Source organism: Pleurodeles waltl, chromosome 6, assembly GCF_031143425.1.
Source record: "Pleurodeles waltl isolate 20211129_DDA chromosome 6, aPleWal1.hap1.20221129, whole genome shotgun sequence".
NCBI classification, from domain to species: Eukaryota; Metazoa; Chordata; class Amphibia; order Caudata; family Salamandridae; genus Pleurodeles; species Pleurodeles waltl.
Genome location: NC_090445.1, coordinates 1308846676 through 1308862068, shown reverse-complemented (window position 1 = coordinate 1308862068; position 15393 = coordinate 1308846676). Strand labels below are relative to the sequence as shown.

At 42.0% G+C, this 15393-nt stretch overlaps 1 protein-coding gene across 3 annotated transcripts in view; it reads left to right on the top strand.

Annotated features, from left to right (window-relative positions):
• Window positions 1-15393, top strand: part of GRID1 (glutamate ionotropic receptor delta type subunit 1) — a 2731706-nt gene that overhangs the window by 1688634 nt on the left and 1027679 nt on the right. The window lies entirely within an intron of this gene.

Genomic DNA, 15393 nt, shown 5'->3' with positions numbered 1-15393 from the left:
AAACTTTAATAAAGAACTGACGACCACAGAACCGATTTTATGCCCATCTCAGCAGTCCAAGCATTGAACCAATGGCTTCGATACAACATAATAACTGAATCACAAATGTATGCACATTTAGATTTTCAAATCCAAATATAATCTTTTAATCATTGCATGACAAATAGTATTTAACCAGACACTATACTGACATTACAATTCTGCAGGAGACGTTTGAGTACATGAGTGCACAAGAGAACAACACTTCACCAGGTGCGGCTGCCGCCAATCAAGGGTGGTGGGTACTTGTGGTGGTGGGGTGGTTTAAAAGTATTTTTTTTTAGATGTACCTGTCTGTCGCTCTCCACCCCGGATGCCTCCGTCGCTCCTCTCTTCCTGGCACTCACTGAGGCGTAGGCTTCCAATCCAGACTCTGCTCTCATGCTATACCAAGTATGAGAGCAGCACCAGGATTGGCCTGGGAGGGCTGGTTTGACGCTCGCTCAGGCACAGGGAGCCTGTGCCATTTCTCCAACCTGGCTGTGAAATACAGCCAGGTTGGAGACATACAAGGGCATATGTCAGTTTGGCCAGCATAAGATGGCTGGCCAAACTGACATGCACACTTTACAGTGCCCACCACTCCTCCGCCCTGCCATGGCCCGGCCTCGCTCTAGACTCGCATGATGGCTCAGTAATACAGTAATAAAATAATAAAATTACTTTATTATCATTTTATTTGTCACTGCCTGTCTGAGCAGGGGGCGATGCTCCCCCACTATTATGGAGGAGCTGTCCCCGCACTTCACCTATGTATGAATGCTATGGCTTTCTTTGCTTTCTATTTCAACTACTTCCTCTAGAGGAGAAGTGACTATTATAAGACAAGGAATAACGTATTGGCATATTACACCTTTAACTGACTCGGAGGACTGATGTGGCATTATAGAAGGAATATTGAAAGCACAAATGTCACAGTATTAACCGTATTTGGCCTAAGAATGGACTGTCATTCCTTCACCAAGTTAGTCTGGTCGACCTCCATGAAACTCCCCCATCCTCACTGCAAGACCATATTAAGTGAAGACTCTAACACTGATTTAGACCCAGGGATAGATATACACGATGTGCCCTCCAAAGCCCAGAAGGCTGCCACCCATGCATTACGTGAAATCATAGAATAAGATATACTAATCCACAAGTTGCAGTATAAGAACCCATTAGGTTAGGATTTCACTTACAACTCGTTAGTACATTCAGTGTTCTTCAGGTTTGATTTCTGGGTAAAAGTTGGTGCACAAAGCGTGGAGCATTTGGCAAGTAAACTATCAGGTTTCTCCTCTGTTATGTTGTATATCGTCTTGCCAGGATTGCTTCCACAAATGTTGAATTGGTGCTTCCCATCCACTGCACTGATGGATGTGGCATTCAGGGGTCCATTAGGACTCCTATCATAAATATGTTGAGACCCATTCTTGATGAATGAAGAGTGTCGGAGTGCTGTGGGAGGCATTTGAGTTTGTAATTAGATGGGCATCCCTAAAGCAGTGCAAGAACATCTTATAAAACTACAGGCACAATTGAAAGTGCACTTGGTGATTCCAAAATGCTTGCAGAGTTTAATACAATGATGTAATTATATACTGAGATAGAAGAAGTGGAAGTGAGATACTGTGTCAAAAGTGTGGTTACTAGGATATATGTGGAGAGGATCATTTAAGTAGCACCGTGGTAGCCTTCATTAAGCATCCCTGGGCTGCAACAACTGTAAATTAAATAGTATGGCATGCATCAGAAAAGGTATATAATGCAGTTGAAATGCTAAAGGAATTGATGAAGTTCTGTTCACAACTGTATACCTCATGCACAACATTACTGATGTCAGACAAACTATCATGCTTTGATAGAATAGCATGAGGGTGGCTAGAGAGCACACACGGGCTCTCTAGTTCAATGGAGAAATTCCATGCTGGGAGAAGTGATAGAGGCAGTGAAAGCGAGGAGAGTACCATAACATTCTATTAAACTATGACTAATTCAAAATGTATTAATAACCCACGTGACTGGGTGCCTTGACCAACACAATGCAAAAGGTGTTAAATATCACATTAGTGAAAGCTAGTCATCCTCCATATACAATAAATCAGACCATCCCTTAAAAAACATTACTTAAACAAAAGTCGATCAGCTGCTAAATAAATGTTAGCTATTGGAAATAACCGTCCTATGTGTGGTATTTCCCAAGATTTTTGCCTTCTGCTGCTGAACCTGATTTTGCTGGCCGTAGGACTCTGCACACTTTACCCCAGCTAAGAAGTGTTAAAGTGCTTGTGCTCTCCCTTTAAACATAGGAAAATTAAAATGTTCCTAATAGTACATTTCATTTACTTACACATTCATAGTGTTTGGTACTATGTGTGCCCAGGGTCTGTAAATTCAATGCTACTAGTGGGCTGCAGCACTCATTGTGTCAAACACTAAAATAGCACTATACACCATATGTTTCCAGGCATGCCCCTTTAGACTGGCTAAGCAATGTTAAAATGCCATTTGACCTGGCAAAATAAATATTTTGCCAGGCCTAAATCTTCCTTTTTAATCGTTATAACCCACCCATAAGGTAGGCTCTATACATACACTATTAGACAGCAGTCCAAAGCCAAAAGTGTCCATGTCACCTGACTTCTGATGTCTCCCTGTGACGAGATGTGGATTACTCCTAGGTAGAGGACAAAGAGCTTAGGTATGGAGAGGTTGTTTTCTTCCTTGAGCAGAATGACCTGGGGGGCTGTGTCCAACCCATTTCTCAGCTTCAAAGGATACCTACCCTGTCACTGGCAGATGGTACTCACAGCTAGGCATGTCTCCCTTTTCTCTTGTTAACCTGCTCAGCTCTAAACCCGGTGAGAGGGAAAGCTGCCCCAGAACTGGTTTGGAGTAATTACAAGTGAGGGTTTGCCCATTTCCATACCCAAACTTCTGGGAGGGCACAAGGAGTTCTAACCAGGGGAAGAATAATTCTGCCATGTTGGTTTTAGAATTGACGAGTACTGGCGCATAACGTAGAGCAAAATACATTGGAAATGGTTCAAAAGTGGGAAGGGTCATTCCTAGGAACCATTACGCAGTGGTTAGAGAGTGTTCAAAAGTTTCCTCCACCTACAGACTGGCACTGGGCAAAAGATGGCACCCAGAGTACACCACTCAGAACACTCCTGCTGGACCAATGGAGAATCAGAATAAGTAATGCCTTGTTGTGTGAAGGTTCTAGAGGAAGACCCCTAGAAGTGAATCCAATGGTCAGTTTGCTGACCTCTTTGAGCTATGTAGACATAACAAGCTTCTTGAGGCCTCTCTACATGTGCCTGCACAGCTGACCAGTTCTAACTGGACCTGTTCTAGACCCTGCTTATGGCCTATGTTGGAGTGAGTCCTAATTCCCAAGGGCCCACACCCAGTCCTAAACCCTTGGCTAGTGTTAGAGAGTACTATTTATCCTTTCCATAAAGTAACAGCTGGGACTTAGAAATGTTTTGCCAACTTTTCCTCCAGAGACCGATGGGAGACACAAACAGAAATTGAGCTGAAGCCTTGACCTTTGAATCACTAGTTGGATTCAACTTGCTTGTTCACCCTGCTGAAGGAGATCTGACTTTTTGAAAAAGTTCCTAAGTCCTTTATCGGGAACAAAGCCAAGCAGCATCTTATTGACCTGGGTGCACCCTAGGACTTCTAACTTTACCCATTCAGAGCTTGCCCACTATTGTCAAGGAATGCACATGGACCCCGGTCGAAAGTAATCTACTGTCTTCAGCTTGCAGCTTGCCCCACCAACCACTCCTCTACGATTCATCAACAACCACCTTTTCCCCCGAAAACGTCAAAGCTGGAAGATACATTTCAACTGGAATAAATCTGGTCCCTGTATCCGATCCATGCTCCATCGCGGTCAGCCTTAACTTTTGACTTTGGCTCAGTCCAGGGCAGCCAGATAACTGTGATTTGTGCCTTGTGCTTTTTGGGGCTAATTTTTATTTCAAACTTTCAAAAATCATATCTCCAGTTTTATTTTGTCTATTTTTGTAATTGGGTTTGGGATTTTGTGTGTTGTGTTTTCACTTTATTACTCTCTGGCCACTGCATAAATAATTTACACATAATTTCTAGGTTTAGCCTGACCGCTTTGTACCAAGCTACCAGAGGGGTATGCACATGTTTATTTAGTGACATTAGTGGTTCACCCTGGCAAGAATTGTGATTATTACTTCAGGTGGGTTCCTTACCCTCTCAACTAATAATCCAATTCTTTACACAAACCTAATCATTAATTTTCTCTTATCAACACACATACCTAGATAATGAACAAGTTAATTACAAACAGGATATTCTCCCTTCTTAAAGGGTTGGTGCTGCCTGAACTATTAAGGTTTGTACAGGTTCAATCCCCCTCATATATTATTTGCACGCTCTTAACAATATTGCACTAACTGAAACAGGATCTGGAATCACAGCAGTTTTTCTGAATGTCCTCGTAGCATTGAAATGGCAATTTCTATTGCAGGTTTGCTGAGGATGGGAAAGAGTTAATAATGTCTTCCTTAAATTATGATACTATATGGCCAGCCAACAACTATGTTCAGAACTTCATGCCCCATACACATAATATGGGGGGAAAAAAAACCTATGTTCCATGCTATGTGCAATTGCAGATGGACCACTGGCCTGTGCACTTTGACAACACTCCTTTGAAAGTGGACTGTTTTCTGGAATATATGGTTTTACCTGATAAAAGTCTCAAATGTCAGCTAAACCTTGTCATAAAAGGGACCATGCAATATGAAGGACTGTTGAATATGGCAAGTCACGGGTATTCCCACAAACAAATGGGGAAAAATTGTGATTCATATTTTCTGCTGCACCAGTACAAATCATTGGTTTACTATTTATGTATTCAAATTGTTGCTGCCTTGCGCATAGCTAGACTCACAGACATATGGGCGAAGCTGAAAATATTCTGATGGAGAGTAACAATTTATATTACCCAGGAGCAACTCTCATTGGTCATCTATAAATGAAAATTAATTCATACTCAAGCTGAATTTTCTGAGACCTATTAAAAAACAAACAAATAGAGGAAAAAATGCTTTTATTTTGGGTAGGGAGTTGATAACCTCTTTCATTATTAAGATGTGTGCAATCAGAAAGTGTAGATATGTTCAATCAGTAAGCGCATACTCACACAGTGTGAGAGTGACACCAAGGACATAGAAACTGAATTGCCTAAGGTGTCCACAGCTTGTCAGGAAGAAATACAAAAAGCATTTCTAATGCAATGGGTCTCGCTTTGCTCCAGTTAGAGCTATTGTCCTTGTAAATTTCTGTTAGACTTGGCATCCCTGGTATGGTCTCCCCTAACCATTTGCCTCTGTTTCCTAGGTTGTTGTGTGCTGAAATCTGTTTTAGCTGTTTTTGTCACTCTGGGCAGATTACCACCGCTATCCAGTGCTAAAGTGCAAGTGCTGCTATGTAAAATGTATGTGTAAATTAGCTTTCCATGATTGCCATATTTGATTTACTAGTAAGTCCCTAGTAAAGTGCACTAGAGGTGCCCAGGGCCTGTAAACCAAATGCTAGTGTGCCTTCGGCACTGGTTCTACCACTCACATGAATAGGCCTGTAAACATTACTCAGACCTCCCACTGGCAGTGTCTGTTTGTGCAGTTTTAAACTGCCAATTCGACTTGGCAAGTGTACCCACTTGCCAGGCCTAAACTTTCCCTTTTCTTACATGTAAGGATCCTCTAAGGTAGGCCCTAGGTAGCCCCACGGGTAGGAGGGTGCAGTGTATGTAAAAGGTGGGACAACAGTGAAATACTGCCAAATTCGGTTTTCACTGTTACCGGGCCTATCTCTCTCATAGGTTAACATTGGGGCTGCCTTGAAATATTATTAAAGTGCAGATTCCCTTTGGGAGCAGATAGAAATATGGAGTTTAGGGACCTTAGCTCATAATTTGAAAATATATATTTCAGTGCAGTTGGTTTTAAGATTGTGGTATGAAAATGCCACTTTGAGAAAGTAGGCATTTTTTTTTTTGTTTGAACCATTCTGTTACACTGCCTGTTTGTAGATTCCCTGTCCGGGTCAGTTTGATAGTTGGGCTGTTTGCACTTCTCGCTAGACAGTGACACAAAGGGAGCTGGGGTGTAGCCTGCATATCCTGATGAGCCGTCTGTGCTGGGAGGGAGGGGAGGAGTGGTCACTCACACCTGGAAGGGCTGTGCCTGCCCTCACACAATGCAGTCTCCTACCCCCTGGTGTGTGTCTGGGCCTGGTCATGGCAGGATCTCACTAACAAGAGATACTTTCCTTTGAAGTAGGTCTACATCAAAAGCAGAAAGGGGTATAAGAAGCGCACCCAAAACTCTGAAAATTAGATCACTTCTGGAATCAAGAGGAACCTCTACCAAGGAGAAGGGCTGAGGAGAAGTGCGGCCCCTGCCTGGGACTGTGCTTTGTTGGGCTATTCTGCAGTTGCTGCTTTTGCCTGTGAAAGGGGACCAAGACTGGAATTTTTGGTATATTCCTGCTTAGAAGAATCTCCGAGCGCTTGGACTGAGCTTGCCCCCTGTTCTGAAGTCTCAAGGCAATCAAAGACTTTGCCTACCAGCACCTGGACTCTCTGCTGAGACTCCTGCCCTGACAATTGGTGCCCTATCCTGTCACTGGGCCCTTGAAAGGAGAAGCTGGTGAAAATCCAAGAAAACTGACTTCAGACGACTCTGGACCGACACCGCTGCCGAATCCCATGATACCACCTGCAACCGACTCTGTGGTCCTCACTGGAGTGCGATAACCCTCGCAGGCCCAACACTCCTGCAGCCCTGCCAAAGCCCGCAACTCAGTGGAAGTTGCCGCACCACGTCGTGACCGCTGGATACTGACTCCGCCTGAAGTGCACAGATTTAGCGTTTCGCACCAAAGCCACTTCACCTCCACTGCTCTGCAGAAAGGACCCGACACTTCTTCATGGCACTTCCGCTCCTTCGCCCCACAGCACCGGAACCAGCACCGCCGCGATCCCCGACTTTGCGCACTGGCTTGTTTTCACATTTTCTAAGGTACTTTACCTAGGGGTCTGTGTGGCTCTGTACCCGGCGCCATCTGCGTCCGATTGTTGGGAACGACTCCGTCATGACGCCGTGTTATCACCTCATCAAAGCATTTTATGTTTTTAAGTGCTATTTTTGAGTTTAATCTTTAAAAATGTTTAACTTGACTTGTGCATGTCAGATGTTTGTCATTTTGGTCTTGTTTTGTTTAGATAAATATTGGCTATTTTGCTAAACCTGTGATGAGTCATTTTGTGTGTTTTTATTATATTACTGTGTGTGTTGGTACAAATACTTTACAACTGGTCTCTGAAGTTAAGCTTACCTGCTCATGCCAAGCTACCAAGGTGGTGAACGGGGGTTAACTGAGTGTGATTCTCTTTTACCCTGACTAGAATGAGGGTCCTTGCCAACCAAAGACCCTGTTTCTAACAATTCCTAACTGGACATTTTTTGCCATATAAACTGTGATTGCTAAGTAAAACAGTTGACATAAGCAAGATGATTCAAAGTGCCATGGCCGCCATGAGCGTGAGTGCAAAGGAGAGACACAAAAGGAAAAAGAAGTTCACTCACAGTCAAACCTATCAGCAATCATGCAGTTATCCATGTAACAGGGTCGATGGCCAAGGCGGTAACAAAACTGCCCCAAGGTGGGACAAACCTAAAGCATTCACCAATGATAACAAGGGATTTTGGAAAGGCATGTGTGAGAGTGATGGGGGTGCGGTGGGAGTGGTTAAAAGCCCACAATACTTACAACACACCATAAGTGCATACAAACACACAACAAGCAATGTCATACTCAATCTATAACTTTATGACCATCTGGGGTACATAATCAGTATTATATAGTAGACATAAGATATACAGACCACAGTGGGGGGCAGGCAATATGCCAGTAAAACATCATGCACATCTCAGTTTTTCTTTGTTGCATTGCATAAAACACTATATTCAACGTTATAGCACTATTTCCAATGGGTGCACGTTTTTAGGGACATACAACACCTAGGTATGGCCATTGCATTGATCTGATCAAAGGATGCATGAATGATCAATGCAAACACAGCATAATGCCTCAGTCACTGTAAGCGATGTTAGACAAAACACATGTCAGATCACTGAGTACACGTCAGCAGTATGTGTTACCAAACAAGACATCAAAAATTCAAAACAGGACATAAATAGCATTCATCATGCACCATCCATGAGACCATCTGGCAAACTATTGTCAACAGCGCGTGAACATGCAGTGACATTTTTTGGTTCGTGCATGCATGATTCTCCAAAACAAGTGCGTAGAAATATTGTGCTTTGTGACAAAGATGTGGTAGGTCAATGGCTGTATACTGAAATATGAGGGCACCATGACGGAGGTGAATCTGCATATTGCACGACAATCGCCACAGATGCATCAATTAAAAATATTACTCAGTCAGCAATATAGATACTGTCATCCATTCTTGCTATTAGAGCTTGGCTGTGCATGCTCTCCAATGTTTCTAAATATGTAAGTCCGACCAGCAGGCAGCATATGTGTCATGCATGTTAAGGTTGACCACATAATGTCATGGCACGTACTGCTATATTCCCAGAAGCATGTTTGAACTAAATGGAATAACTCTATACGAGACACGAATGAAGGTCATATGTTGTATACATATGACCTCATCCACCACGGTACCCTCGTCCTTTAAATATTGTAAGTTTCTTATTTATGACTGTCAACCGTGGTGGGTTCGGATTTTTTGTAGTGCAGGGAACTTTGTTTTGATTGTTTTTTGTTGATCTGCAAAAAGGGCGGGAAATAGATTTCATGTTCAGTACTTATTTTGTTATTTCGCCTTGGGTGGAGTCTGTTTACACACCCTCGCTACTCTGCCAGACTAAGAATGTTTGTGTAAAAAGAAGAGAAAAAGGTTAAGGCATGTTTTGTTTCCGGGAAATGACAAACTGTGCAATAAAGGCCAATTAGATTAGAAAGAGCGGCTCTTACCACCTACCTGTATAATTATAACTCGAGCTAAATTAACAAGGCTTGTGTCAGTTTTAGTAATGTGCAAGCTGCATTTACCATACAGCTGGTACTAGCGCAGGTGTATTAATAAACAAATATTAACAAGTGTTTATGTATTCTGAATAAGGGATTTGTGTAGAAAATATAATAATGTAGAAAAATAATGCCCACATTTGAAAATGTGATTACGAAGAGTGGCCGTCAATGTTCACAAAGTGTACTTACTAATGAATTAATATTGTGAAATGTTGAATATATGTTTGACTAATGTAATAGTATGCCATATTAAAGTTTATGCATTATGCTCTAGCTTTATAAATTGTAGAACTTAAGTTAGCAAATGTCTTGGCCTACTTACCAGGCCTCATGTCAAAGCTGTATTTCTTAACATTTATTAAATGGCTATCCTAGATAATTAAACTGTAATTTTCCATTTTGTATAATGTGCTCGTAGCTGGGGAGGTTTTCTCATGAGAACCGACTTCTAGAAGGTGCTGTTCTCGTTAATGTAACATTTTGTGTGTTATGCGTGTGAGACTGACTTTCTCAGGAGAAGAACAATGGAGATGCTCACTGGAGTGGAAGCTGCAACAATATTGTTACCTGACAAGCCTGATGATGAGGACTTTGCATGACAAACCAATCAACGACATGTTAACAGAATAATGGTAGAATTCATACATTTGGAGTTTTAGTTTAATTGGACAAAGTGTGAACATGCGGTTAACTGACCAATAGGGATTTGGGAAATAGTTTTAGTGAATTTAACTTGACGGCACTGCACAAAGAGAAAACAGGCTCATTCTTGTTCATCTTGCGTCTTGACAAGAGACGTGCTTAACTTTATTGCTTACAGACTTCGCGTTTTCAGACACTGATGTGGAACCCCGATGTCTTGCTGATCGAGTGATGTCCTGAGGACGAGAACTGACTCTGATTGCTGATCCACATTAAGTATAGGTATAATGAGCTATACTGTTGATTATTATGCCTATTTGCTTTTTCTTTTTAAGGTACCAACTGCATTGTTTTGATAGAGCCATAGTTAGATGTTATTCCAAATTTGTGTTACTAAATTGTTTTGCATGAAGCCCAACATGCTGATACTAATTGGATGTTAGTTAAGGATCCTCACTAATGAAATTGTGCTAATAGGGAATAATGCTTGACGAATTTCCCTGCTAAACTTGATGTATGTGATTACTTTCACACAGTTGACTTTGTTACTGATTTGCACCGTAACTTTAGAATGTGTTGTAGTTCAAACTTTGATTAGATTGCATTTTTTACACCGCTTTGGACCGCCAGTATTGTTTCTATATGTGTTTCATTTTATTTTGAGCTTAATCTACATGACCTTAGCATTGCTAATATAGGTAATAAATATTCTAACTTTTACTAAAAGGTGTGCTTATTCATGACTGAAATGTCATGGTGCGTGACTCTATTGATTATTGATGTTATTGATTGTTGATGATTTTTGACTATGGAGTATTGATTATGTACTGGAGCTAGGGTAAGAACATCATAATTACGAGTCACATCCCCTTGTAAGTTTACTTATTAATTTCACATTTGTTTGGCGTTTTGTGCAAAAAAAAAATCCACGTAGTTGTTGATGTACGGACCCTGCGTGGTCTAAAACTACAGAGTATATTGAAAAGGGTATGAGACACTTGGTTTTATGTTGTAATCTGTTTGGTTTAGTAGGTTGATCGGGCGTGGTCAACATGTCAGAGTGTGAGTAAAGTGAGTGAAAGAACATTTCGACTCAGATTTGGCGAGTCCTATGTGCACCAGGCCAGACCCATTGATCAGTTGAGAGTAAAATGTGCGGGTCAAATTTTGCTTGCGAATCTGGGAGACCGAGAAAGAAGGAGTAGCTGTAAGTGCGGGAAGAGCCATCAGTGAAAACCCCGCAAGGTTTCTGAAGCGTTTGTGTTACCTTTCCTGTAGTAAACCAGCAGATTTGGTTTTGGTTTTTGATTAGTGCTTGCAATTTTTGCATTAGTTTGTGTCAATCAGAATTTGGGAGGACAAGCTGCAAGACTTTGTCAGCCACGGTACGTGTGAGTGTGACATCATTGGAGCAGCGCTGGGATAGGTCGGTTAGTGAGAAGGGTCGCACACGGATTGGCAGCCGTCTGTGAGAGGGAATTGGTTGAGAAAGTAGGTGAAAGGACTCTTGGGATTAAAAGTCACTTCCTGATTTGATTTTGAATAACAAAAAGGTCAAAAAGATGAAATTTTTCAAAGCATTAAAAAGTGCCTTTAGGGGAGATACATATATTACAGGAGAGTAGCCGAGGCTACACTGCCAGAAGGTACACCAGCTTACATTGTAATGGAAGAGAAGGGTGTTGTGCTATGTCCTTGGCTAAAGTAATGGTGCAAATTGGCAGAAAAGGACGGGAACTTAGCCTTTCCTACAAATAGGACATTAAATTTGAGTGTTTTGGAGCATTTGAGGATGGTGCTATATGAATCGAAGCCCCTTCTGAGACCAGCACAATTTGAGGCATTAGCAATTTGGGAGCTAGTAGCTAGACAGCAACAGCAACAGAAATACGAGAAGAGAATGAGAAAGGCAGAAAAGAATCTAGCAGAGGCTAGATGGGACAGTGTTCAGAGAGTTTGGAGGATGGAGACTTTGCACGGCAATTACGCAGGACAATGAGAAGGAAGGAAGGAAAGCTAAAAGGAAGACTAACAGAAGTCCATCCAAATGTAGGAAGGCTAAAAAAAGTCTTCAACAGTGGAGGAAGAATCAGATGATGATGAGTTTATTAAACAGTCATTGAGAGATCGCCCACCACCATATACAGGACATGAGGGTAGTCCAAGTACCAGTGCTGATCCGTCAGCTCTGACACAGGTTATTGGGACGATGAGTCCGATGCAGGATAATGCTAGCCTGACACAGAATGCAATGCAGAGTGTTCTTAATGTGCCTACTACTCCTGCAGTGCAAAATCAGGTGCCTTCACCACAGGTTCAGAGAATGTATCCTGATGTGCCCATTATGGAAACGGCTTCGAACTTAAGGGTGCAACGGAACAGGTTTACTCGAGACTGAACCAACTCCAATTTTACTGCCCCAAGTGCAGCCACAGGTAATGCCAAGAGTCACTCCGGGAACAGGAACACAGTCAGATATGACTCAGATGATGAATCAAAATATGGGAGTTACTCTCCCACAAAGTACAAGTGCCAGAACAGCCCTGGATGCTATATTGATACCTATTACTGTTGGTTCAATGGTACCACTGTTTGCACAGAAAAAATCTACTGTAGGTGAACAGGGAGCAATGTCCCAGAATATAATGAGGGGAGGACATCATAAAAATGCTCAGCTAGTCTCTCCTGTGGGACAGACGTTTGATGGCTCAAGATCATTACTAGATCGTAGTCCATTTTTACCACTTTGAGATACTAGAGATGGGTCGAACATTAGCCGGAGTTTGAAATTGTTGACACCACAGACCCCGAATGTAGTTGCACTGCAGGTGCCACCGGTCCAAGCAAGTAACATTTAGTAGCAAGGTCTGACAGCTCAGCAGTTGACTGAATGGTTAGATAAGCTGAATATCCCACAGAATGCTCCCAAGGGAGAGGAGTATTTAAATTGTGCTAGGCTAAGCATGGAAGCGACTGAGCTCATTGAGGGAACTATTGGTGTGAATAGGTTAGAATCCTACACAGTGGCAGGATTGAGATATTTGTGCCCGAAGATTATGAGAGAGGTGAGCAATGTACATCAGAAACTAGCAGACTTGGCAGAGAAATACGGCATAGAAATAGAGAAATCATTTGAAAAGGAGTTACAGATTAGATTTTGAGGCTAAAGATTTTGAACACATGAGATCTGCCGGAATGAAGGCAAACCTTAAGGAATTGTTTCAAAGTTCTCAGATCTGGGGAGCATTGGAGAAATGGGAAGGCAGATGGGTAAAGAAAAGGGAGAGAAAAAGGGATTCTTTGGAGCTGACTGCAAATGTGCAGCAGGATGAAGATCCAGTGACACCAATGAGAGAGATTCCAGGAGGGAATTTTGTTCATGTCTTGTGGAGCAGAAGTGACATTCTGTCATTTACAAATGATTGTCCAAAATTGAAATAAAAGCCAGTAGAGTGGTATCAGCAGAGAGACAGGTTTGGGGAACGTGCAAAGTACCTATGGGAGTACTTGAACACATTACTAGAGATAGTAGTTCCAGCTGATCTGTGGATCAAGTGTAAGAGGAGTGTAGATTGGCCAACAAGTGAACCTGGAGAGAGACAAGAATACAGGTGCACCATCTCCTTACGTAATGAAATATTTCTATAAGGTGATTTAATTTTTGAAAATTTGAATTTTGCCCAAGAATATTGATTGGCAGAGGATTGACAGTACAGCTTAGGAAGCAAAGGAGTTGATACATGTGTATTATGAGAGATTGTTGCAGGCATTCAAACATTACAGTGGTACAGAAACAATTGAGGCGAATGGCTTGTTCCATTTTTTGTTCAGTTTTGTGGAAGGATTGAGACCTGAGATTAGCCAGATGATTAAAAGTCATTTGATTTGCTGGCAAGCAAAACCGATTGATGCAGTGTTGCAGTATGTAAAATACTGTAGTGATGAGACTGAGTTGAAGCAGAAAAAGTTGAAAGAGAAGGCGATGCAGATTAAAGCAGCTCAAACAGGAGTGAAAGGGAATTTTCCACAGCAGTTACCACAGCAGCAGCAGGGGAACATGGTGTTTCAGCCCCAGATGAGAGGTAGAGGTCACGGAGGTCATGGAGGAAATATGAATCGTGGTCCAGACTTGAATACTGTAGTGGTTCAGAATGATGTTCAGGGGAAGAATAAGTTATTACCATGTCACATTTGCGGCACCGTTGGACATTGGAAACTGGAGTGTCTGATGATGGTGCAGTAAGGTGTCGTTCAGCAGAGTAATGACATCAATTCATTCCAGAATGTGAGAGGACGAGAGTGAGAGATCCTAATACAAATTTTCAGAATAATGTGAATCAATTGCAAAATTTTCAGCCCATGCAGCAGGTGCAAGTGCCAAGTATACAAATGACATAGTTGCAGCCAACACAACAGCACGTTCCCATGGTACCTAGACAGCAAATTCACATACCTCAACCCGCGATGGAACAGTAACAGATGATGCTTTCGAAGCAGGTCACAAGTCAGAGGCTTAACCAAAGTACCAACACAGTGCACCAATTCCCGTTACACAGTGTGAATGGAATAAATAATGATTGGATGAGTGTCAGTTCAGATGAGGAGCCATGTGTGCTTGCAACCTCCTTAGAAGTAGATCAAAGAGGACCATGTGTGAAGGGGAAGGTTATGGGTCACAGAGTTTCGTTCTTGGTTGACACAGGAGCTAAACGCTCTACAGTGAGACGTGCAGAATTTCCAAATTTGCCCCTTTCAGGTAGAACAGTTCAGGTTGTGGGAGTAGCGAACCAGTATTTGACAAACCCGATTACAGATCTAGTTCAAGTTGATATTGACAACTTTCAGGGATTGCACACATTTGTAGTCTGCGATTCAAGTCCGGTATCCCTACTGGGAAGAGACTTGCTGTGTAAAACAAAGTGTTTGATAACTTGTTCAAATGAGGGGATTGAGATTCAGATGAATAGTGATGATGAAGATGACCAAGCCCCAGAGAGTGTGAAACTACAAATGAGGAATACCCTCTGATTGAATTCTTCCCGATGTTCACAGTGAAAGAGCTTCATCCTGATTTGCAGGGAACAATTAAAGAGAAAGTGTGGGATCTGACAGGAAAAGAAGAAGGATTGTTAAAGGGAGTTAAGCCAGTTAAAATTACGGTGAAGCCAAATGCGGTTTTTCCTCAACTTCCGCAGTACCACATGCCGCAGGGTGTCCTTATGAAGGTTGCTCAAATAAGGGTTTTGAAGGAAGTATTGAGCAGTCCATGTAATTCACTGATAATGGGTTTGCAGAATCCCTGTGTGAAAGTTCGAATTGTTCAGGATTTGAGAAAAATAAATGAGATTGTGGTCAAATGTTGTCCTGTAGTGCCAAATCTAGCTGTGATAATGTTTCGGATTCCATGTGATGGTGAGTGGTTCACCGTCATTTATTTGTCCCAAGCCTTCTTTTCTGTGCCTCTTCATGAGGATAGTCCATTTCTCTTTTGTTTTAAATTCCTGGATAGAGTTTATTGTTGGTGCTGAATTCCTCAAGGGTTTTCAGAATCACCTTCCATATTCAATCAGATCTTGAAAAAGAATTTGGAGTTTTTGGAATTGC